The 8049-nt window shown below is 43.9% G+C and overlaps 1 pseudogene across 1 annotated transcript; it reads right to left on the bottom strand.

The window, feature by feature from the left end:
• Positions 1 to 629: 629 nt before the first annotated feature.
• LOC308624309 (glutathione S-transferase A2-like) lies at positions 630 to 7564 on the bottom strand (annotated as a pseudogene). The gene is made up of 4 exons (XR_014017903.1): positions 7484 to 7564; positions 4526 to 4577; positions 3183 to 3315; positions 630 to 773 (listed from the first exon to the last, which is right to left on the bottom strand). The product of XR_014017903.1 is annotated as a glutathione S-transferase A2-like (transcript).
• Positions 7565 to 8049: the final 485 nt, after the last annotated feature.

Here is an 8049-nt window from a genome sequence, read left to right on the forward strand (position 1 = left end):
GAGATATATACTAGGTATAATGATGGAACATCATTTCCCTGGTTTTGTATGACTTTCTTCAAAATTCTGAGAGCCATGTCCTCAAAATTTGTAGATTATTTTTTCCTGAACAGCTTTTCCTCTGTCTCTTCCTTCCCACCCCACTGCTCCCATCTCTGTTTAGAAACATCTCATTCATCCCCGAAACAGTACCACATTCTCCTGAAGGACATCTGGTCTCATGTCCCCCTACACATGCTACCAGAATGTTTTCTGATGCATTGCTGTCATTGTGCTCCTCTTGGATCAAAGCCCCTGCCCTGTGTTCTGCAGGATCCATCTACTCCAGGCTCCAGTGTGGCTCTCAGAGCTTCTACAGCCCAAGCTCTAAGTACAACCACGAAATGTAATCAAGTAGAGAATTCCAGACTGGGTCTAAGTAAATCAAAATTTTGCTGAAACATTACAACTTGGGTAAAACTGGTACAATTCTTCTTCATAGTCGATTTTTATAAAATACCTTGAGAATCAGGATGTTACATTAGTATTCAGGAATACTCACAGAGGTGAAGGTCAATGCCCCTGCAATGCCAGGCACTATTTTTCTTGGTCCTCTGATCTCAGTGCCAAAAATACTAAACAGTCCACTTACTTTTTCAAATGCAGGGAGGTAACGGTTTGTTGTTCTTTCTCAGATCAGGGTCACCTTGACATCCTTTTGATCAGGTGGGTTCACTGGTAAAAGCATGATCATCTCACCCAAATCTGTCACACCTTCTGAATACATATCAATCCTGAAAGACAAAATGACCAAATTGTCAAATGTCTCCTGCCTTAGATTTTATAGTTTAAGAATGGATAAGAGTGGGGCATCAGGAGGTGATGAAAGTAATTCTCCTCCACTGGGTGCATTTTTCTATGCCAGTCATTCAGTTATGAGTTTTATTAATTGTAACATTTCATTCTAGAACAAGCCATTAAGGTAGATATATGTCTAATATTTTGGTTATACACAAATCAAATATAGGGACAAAGCACACCGGTGACTCATCCAGAGTCAGAGGCAAGAGAGAAATGGGTGAATCACTACAGGTAACCACTGAAACCACACATAGGGTTTGCCATGTCTGTTGTGGTGTGTTCTGTGTACAGTGTGATGCATTAGTACCACCTCAGTCACGTCCAGAGAGAGTCCTGGCACTACGGTCCCAGTCACATCCCTCTCCCTGTCCCATCCTGTTACACCACCAGGACCATTTAGATGCCCAATATCAGTAGTTCCTCCAACTATTTCCCACAGAACGTGGCTCCACAACCCTCTCCACATACGGTTGCCTGGCTCTGGCCTTGTTTGCATTTCTCAAGACTCCACCCAAAATATATCGTGAGGGGACTTCCCTGGTGGTTCAGTGGTAAAGAATCCGCCTTACAATGCAGAGGGTGCGGTTTGATCCGTGGTCAGGGCACTAAGATCCCACATGTGGAGGGGCAACTAAGCACGAGCGCCACAACTAGAGAGCCTGCATGCCGCAAACTACAGAGCTCACCGCTCTGGAACCTGTGCACCACAACTAGAGAGAGAAAACCTGCATGTCACAACGAAAGATTCTGTGTGCCACAACTAAGACCTGATGCAGCCAAAAATAAAATAAAATAAATAAATAAGTAATAAATAAATCTTTAAAAAAAACCCAAATATATCGTGAAATAGTTCAATTCTTCACACAGTTTCAACAATGTATATTCTGGGTGATTTTTTGTTTTTGTTCCAAACAGGGCTTCCTACAGGAGTTTTTTAAAGTAAACCTTTATTGAAATATTTTCGCATGGCATCATTTTCATCCTTTAAATTATACTATCATTCTGAAACCATCCCCACATTCTAATTCCAGAACATTATTTTTATCATTTTATCCAAAAGGAAATCCAGTACCCTTGACAGTCACTCTCCAGTTCTTCCACATTCCAGCCCCAGGTAACCACTCAACTACTTTCTATTTCTATGGATTTGAACATCTGGACATTTCATACATTTGGAATCATAGAGTATGTGGCCTTTTGTGTCTGGAGTTTTTCATTTAGTATTTTTCAAAGTTCATTCATGTTGTCACATGCATCGGTACTTGACTCTTGTTCGTGGCTAAAAATCTTCCATTGTATGGATGTACCACCCTTTGTTCATCAATTCATCAGTTGCTGGACATTTTGTTTGCTTCCAGTTTTTGAATATTATGAACAACATTGCTATGCACTTTTGTGTACAAGTTTTAGTATGGATGTATTTTTGACTCTCCTGGGTATATACTTAGAAGTGGAATTGCTGAGTCATATGGTAACTGTATGTTTAACTTTTTGAGTAACTGCTCACAGTTCATTACAGGATTTTAATATCAGTCATGTGGCCCCATCACAACAGAGAACAAATTTCCCTCAAACACGCTTGTATTGAATAAATCTGGCTGCTTCGCCGCATAGCACAGGAAGATCAAATCAGTGCTTTGTGACAGCCTGGAGGGGTAGGATAGGGAGGGTGGGAGGGAGGGAGACGCAAGAGGGAAGGGGTATGGGAACAGATGTATATGTATAACTCATTCACTTTGTTATAAAGCAGAAACTAACACACCATTGTGAAGCAATTATACTCCAATAAAGTTGTAAAAACAAAAATCTGGTTGCTTCAGACTTACAGTAAAATGTTCCAGATAATCCTGGCATCTTGAGGACCAGCTTTTGTTTACTCTGTCAAGTGGCCAGTCCATATAAAGGACTGATAAATTAGGTTCCTGGTCATCATTCTAAAATTTCTGAAACGTAAGAATCAATTCCTTTAGATCCTTCCCTTTCCAGTCTTTATCCTCTAGACACTCAGACACTTTGTCCCTTGTCTCTAGCTGTTGGTGGGTGTCCAGCCTGAGCTCCTGGAGTCATGGTTCCAGCATCCTCCTGGCTTTATAGTTCATCCGTGTTTGGAAACCTCTGTCACTGTACTATATCCATGGACCACATCCTCTTTCATAAGCTCTTGATTCCACTCCAAGTTCCACTCTTCCCTCATCCTCATAGGTCTCTACTGTACTCAGTTATACCCACTAAGGTCTATACTGCTGTCGGTCATGACCCCTGTGAGCACATCCTGCTCACTCAGGGAAGGACCTAGATCGTTCCTATTAATCATTAATGAAAGAGGAGAAAAAATACTGTACAGGTCTCTCTCTTTCATGTCTTTCCCATAGAGGTTGTATTTGGTGGCAATGTAGTTGAGGATGGCTCTGGTCTGCACCAGCTTCATCCCATCAATTTCAACCATGGGCACTTGCTGGAACATCAAACTCCCTTCTTTTGATTTATTTTGATTTATTTATTTATTTATTTTTATTTATGGCTGCGTAGGGTCTTCTTTGCCGCACGTGGGCTTCCCCTAGCTGCGGGCAGCGGGGGCTACTCTTCGTTGCAGTGCACGGGCTTCTCATTGTGGTGGCTTCTCTTGTTGAGGAGCACAGGCTCTAGGGCGTGTGGGCTTCAGTAGTTGCGGCGCATAGGTTCAGTAGTTGTGGCTCACAGGCTCTAGAGCACAGGCTCAGTAGTTGTGGTTCACGGGCTTAGTTGCTCCGCGGCATGTGGGATCTTCCCGGACCAGGGCTCGAACCCGTGTCTCCTGCATTGGCAGGCGGATTCTTAACCACTGCGCCACCAGGGAAGCCCAAACTCCCTTCTTTTGAAAGAAGAAGAGAAATAGAGTGAAGTATTCGATGAATTACACCCTTCTAGGATGAAAAAAATGTTGAAATAACTGCAGATATAAAATGAAACGCTAAAATGATCTGGTACATTTAAGCAGGGTGGCATTTTGGTTTTAGCTTCCTATAGTCCTTCTTTTTCCTATCAATCTGCCTTTTACTTTTGAACTTATTATTTCATTTCTCTTTTTATTTCCCATTCAGATACATGGGAGGTCCCTTTTAATTCTGTGTCAATTTATCTTCACGGATATTTTAGAAAGAAGTTGGAAGAAGCTGCAATAGGTTGCCATTTCAAATGGGAAGTTCTCACGTAAGTCTCACATCATATAAGGCAGGTTTTGAGAGATTTGTATGTGGAGGTCCCTTTCCCTGCTCACCAAGTCTGCAATATTGCTAGGATGTTACCTTGTCAAACTTGCCAGAGAAAAGAATTCAAGGCAACTGCTGGGCCTGTTTCTCCCCTCTTCTTTCTAATGCATTTGTTTTCCTTGGGCGGGAGGGCTGTGTGGCATCCTGAACTGATACAGTCACTCACGGTGCAGAAAGGCAGGGAGTGCACAGAGAGGGCATTCACAGGGCACCAGGGCTGGTTCCTTTAGCAAATACTCAGAGTTCCAGCCCTTCCTAGTCCTGAGTGAGCTGCAAGACCTGCTCAAGAAGCCCCACCCCTTACCTTTAACCATGTTTCTCCCTCTCCACTGACCCCACTCCCACCGTGCACACACACGGCATTGCTGGGGTTCAAACCTCAACTTATGACTTCTACTAGATCCTCCCATCAGAGGAATTTAATTTCTTGGTCTTACTATTTCTTAACTTATCCAAGTCTTCTGAAGTTTCCATAAATATCTCTTCAAACTGGAAAGCAGAAATAGTCAGTGAATTTTTATTATTTCATCCCACAGCATTACTGAGCATGCATTCCACAGCATTTTTGTTATTTCATTCCACAGCATGGCCTCTGTCTGGTGCAGACTATGGAGACTAGGATTTCTGAGTTTGGAGGGGTCCACAGAGGACAGTGATCATGGCCACCTGGAAATTTAGATTAGAGCCACCAAGATAAAAGCACGGGTTGCAGCATGTAACTGCTTATTTTGCAAGTTCAATTCACCTCCACCCTGTCTCCACCTCTGTCAGTGATTAGGTAGTGATTTGGGAGGGGGATATCACTGGTGGGAAGAGACTGGGAAGTTCCTTAGTTATGGAGTTTCAATATCTCTGGAAAGACTTTCTCTCCCTGTGAGATCAGGACAGGGTATTGGGTGTCCCCCAGCATGGGGTACCCATGGGGCCACTGACCCCCAAGATGCTGCCACCGGGGGCCTCTGCTGTATATTACCTCCCTCCATTCAATTTTATATTTTGAAAAGGGGTCTTGATGGTGAAAAGTTTGAGAATTGGGGGTTTCTAACTTGCTCAGTGGAACAGTTTATTGTGCCTCTACATGATCCTATAGGGTCAGACTATACAGACAGTGAGGTGTGTGGGAAACAATTTATAAAGCACCCAGTTCAAAACAACATAAGGGATGGTGGGTGGTCAGTGTGGGAGGGTGGCCGAGGTAGGATAGGACTTGCTGGTGTGATGTTGCTTGTGAGACTGATGGAGATGGGGTTGTGAGGATCAGCCTCTGGGCCCAGAGAACCCAGAAGTCCTGACCAAGAGCCTCTGGTAAGCCTTGCCCCACACCCTCCTCAGTCAAGCTGAGCTGAAGAAGAGGAGGCCTGGGATCCTCTCAAAATCCCCCCCTACTTCAGCCTCCTGTGCTGAACTCATCCTGCCTGGGGGCTCTGAACACATCCTTGAGCCCCAAAGCTGGACCACAGCGAAAACTGTGGGTTGCTGATTTATAGAAACTAAACAACCTAAACTGGCACTGTTTGAATTTTTATGTACTTGTTTCTTCATGAACTTGATAACGGACAAGGCTAACGTCCTGTGCATTCATGAAGCAATCGAGAAAGTGCAATCCCGAGGCTTAGGTAAACATGCCGTTAGGAGGCTAAGAGAGCACACTAGAGGTTCCCTTTGCAGGACAACACCTCACCTGAAACCCTCCTTTACTGCTTGCTCTCCCCTGAGGGACCAGATCTCTGGAGTCTGTCCATGACCCCCTCCCCAGGAAACCCACACAGAGTTGCTGTGTCCTTCTGACCTGAGTTAAGATGTGCTTTTCTCAGTGACACCTCTAGAGAGAAGCACTCAACAGAGTCCCACATGTGCTCCTGGGAATATGGCATTTTAACACTGTAAAATGCTTGGGTGTCCTCCTAGATGCTCCCACCCCTCTTTTTTTTTTTTTTTTTTTTTTTTTTTTTTTTGCGGTACACGGGCCTCTCACTGTTGTGGCCTCTCACGTTGCGGAGCACAGGCTCCGGACGCGCAGGCTCAGCAGCCATGGCTCACAGGCCCAGCCGCTCCGCGGCATGTGGGATCTTCCCGGAACGGGGCACGAACCCGTGTCCCCTGCATCAGCAGGCGGACTCTCAACCCCTGCGCCAGCAGGGAAGCCCTCCCACCCCTCTTTTAATCACCTACTTACTTGTCTGCATCCTCACTAGAGTGTAAGCTGCCTGAGGGCAGGGACTGTGTCTGTCTCATTCATTTCTGTATCCCCAGAACTTAGTACAGAGCCAGGTACTAAAGGTGCCCCCCCACCCAAATCATTGCTGAGTGAATATATTAAATCTTTTTTTTTTTTTTTTTGCGGTACGCGGCCCTCTCACTGTTGCGGCCTCTCCCGTTGCGGAGCACAGGCTCCGGACGCACAGGCACAGCGGCCATGGCTCACAGGCCCAGCTGCTCCACGGCATGTGGGATCTTCCCCGACTGGGGCACGAACCCGTGTCCCCTGCATCGGCAGGCGGACTCTCAACCACTGTGCCACCAGGGAAGCCCAATATATTAAATCTTTAACAGATGGTTTGTTACAGTTGGCTCATTCCCATATTTGTGATTATATCAACTTTAACTACATTTATTTTCTAATATTATATACATTTATCCTTTTATTGTGGAAATTTCTAGCATGTACAAAAATAAAAGTACAGTGGTTCTCATACCCTTCATACATCTTTAATAATTATCAGCTCAAGCCAATCTTGTGTCATCTATATGACCATCCACCCTCCCCTTCTTGTAAAAATGGAAGAAGATCCTAGATAGCATATCATTTCATCCTTATATACTTGATGCATATTTCTAAAACGTAAGAACTATTTTGAACATAAACACAATAATAAACCTAAAATCACACCTAAAATATTAACAATAGTTCTTTAATAACTTATGCTCAATCAACAATCAAGTTTCCACTTGTTGTATGTGTCACAAATAATATTTACAGTTTGTTGAAATGAAATCCAAATAAGCTTCACGCAACTGGATTAGTTGATGTTTCTTTTGTTTCCTTTTTTTATTTTATTTTATTTTTTTTATTAGTTTCTGCTTTATAACAAAGTGAATCAGTCATACATATACATCTGTTCCCACATCCCTTCCCTCATGCATCTCCCTCCCTCCCACCCTCCCCATTTTGTTTCCTTTAAAATTGAAAAAAAAAATTGTTTTCCTGCTCTTCCATGGGCAGGATCATTTACATATTCATTTGGTCAAATCAGTCCATTTCTTTTTTAATGTGCAGCTACTTTTATGTAATGAAAAATCATCCCCAGCTCCTCAAGTGTGGAAGCCTCCTACCTTATACGAGAAAAGCACTTTGAGAGTCAATTTAGATCCAAGTTAAGAGGGCCTATCTCCACTCCAGCTGCAGCCAGGAGCCACCGGATGGCCACCATCCTGCCTCATGCGTTGACATAGTGAACCTTGGGCTTTCCTGCCATGATAGCTGTCCCTCAGTTACCGTGAAGCTGGATGAATCAGACCACAGAAGCAAACTGCACTTTATAATGTATGTTCAAATGGAAGGGTTAGTGTCTGCCTTCTTCATGGCGGCATTGGAGGGGTCCCATGTGGTCCTTCCTTGGACCAAATTCTCACCTATCAGTGGGCATCATTGTGAAATTGCACCAAACCAAGCCTCAGATTGCATCTGTCCTCACTCTGAGGACATAAACAGAGCAGCTTTGTTCTTACATAGCTGTCACCTTGGGCCTGTGAGGGGCTTTGAAACCAGAAAACTTCACTTACAGAGAGGGGCAGGGAGCAGTGTCAGTCTTTGGCTGCCATTATACACTTGTTCAAAAACATTAACTGGGGCTGAATCCTGGTTTGACTGTCTCCAAACCTTTCTAAATTCTCTCCACAGAAGAGGCAGCTCATTCCTTTTTTTCTATTGGAATTCTGTATTTTTTCACTGCTGGGTGAA

This window comes from Mesoplodon bidens (genome assembly GCF_964165515.1).
Source record: "Mesoplodon bidens genome assembly, chromosome: 10".
Classification (NCBI taxonomy): domain Eukaryota; kingdom Metazoa; phylum Chordata; class Mammalia; order Artiodactyla; family Ziphiidae; genus Mesoplodon; species Mesoplodon bidens.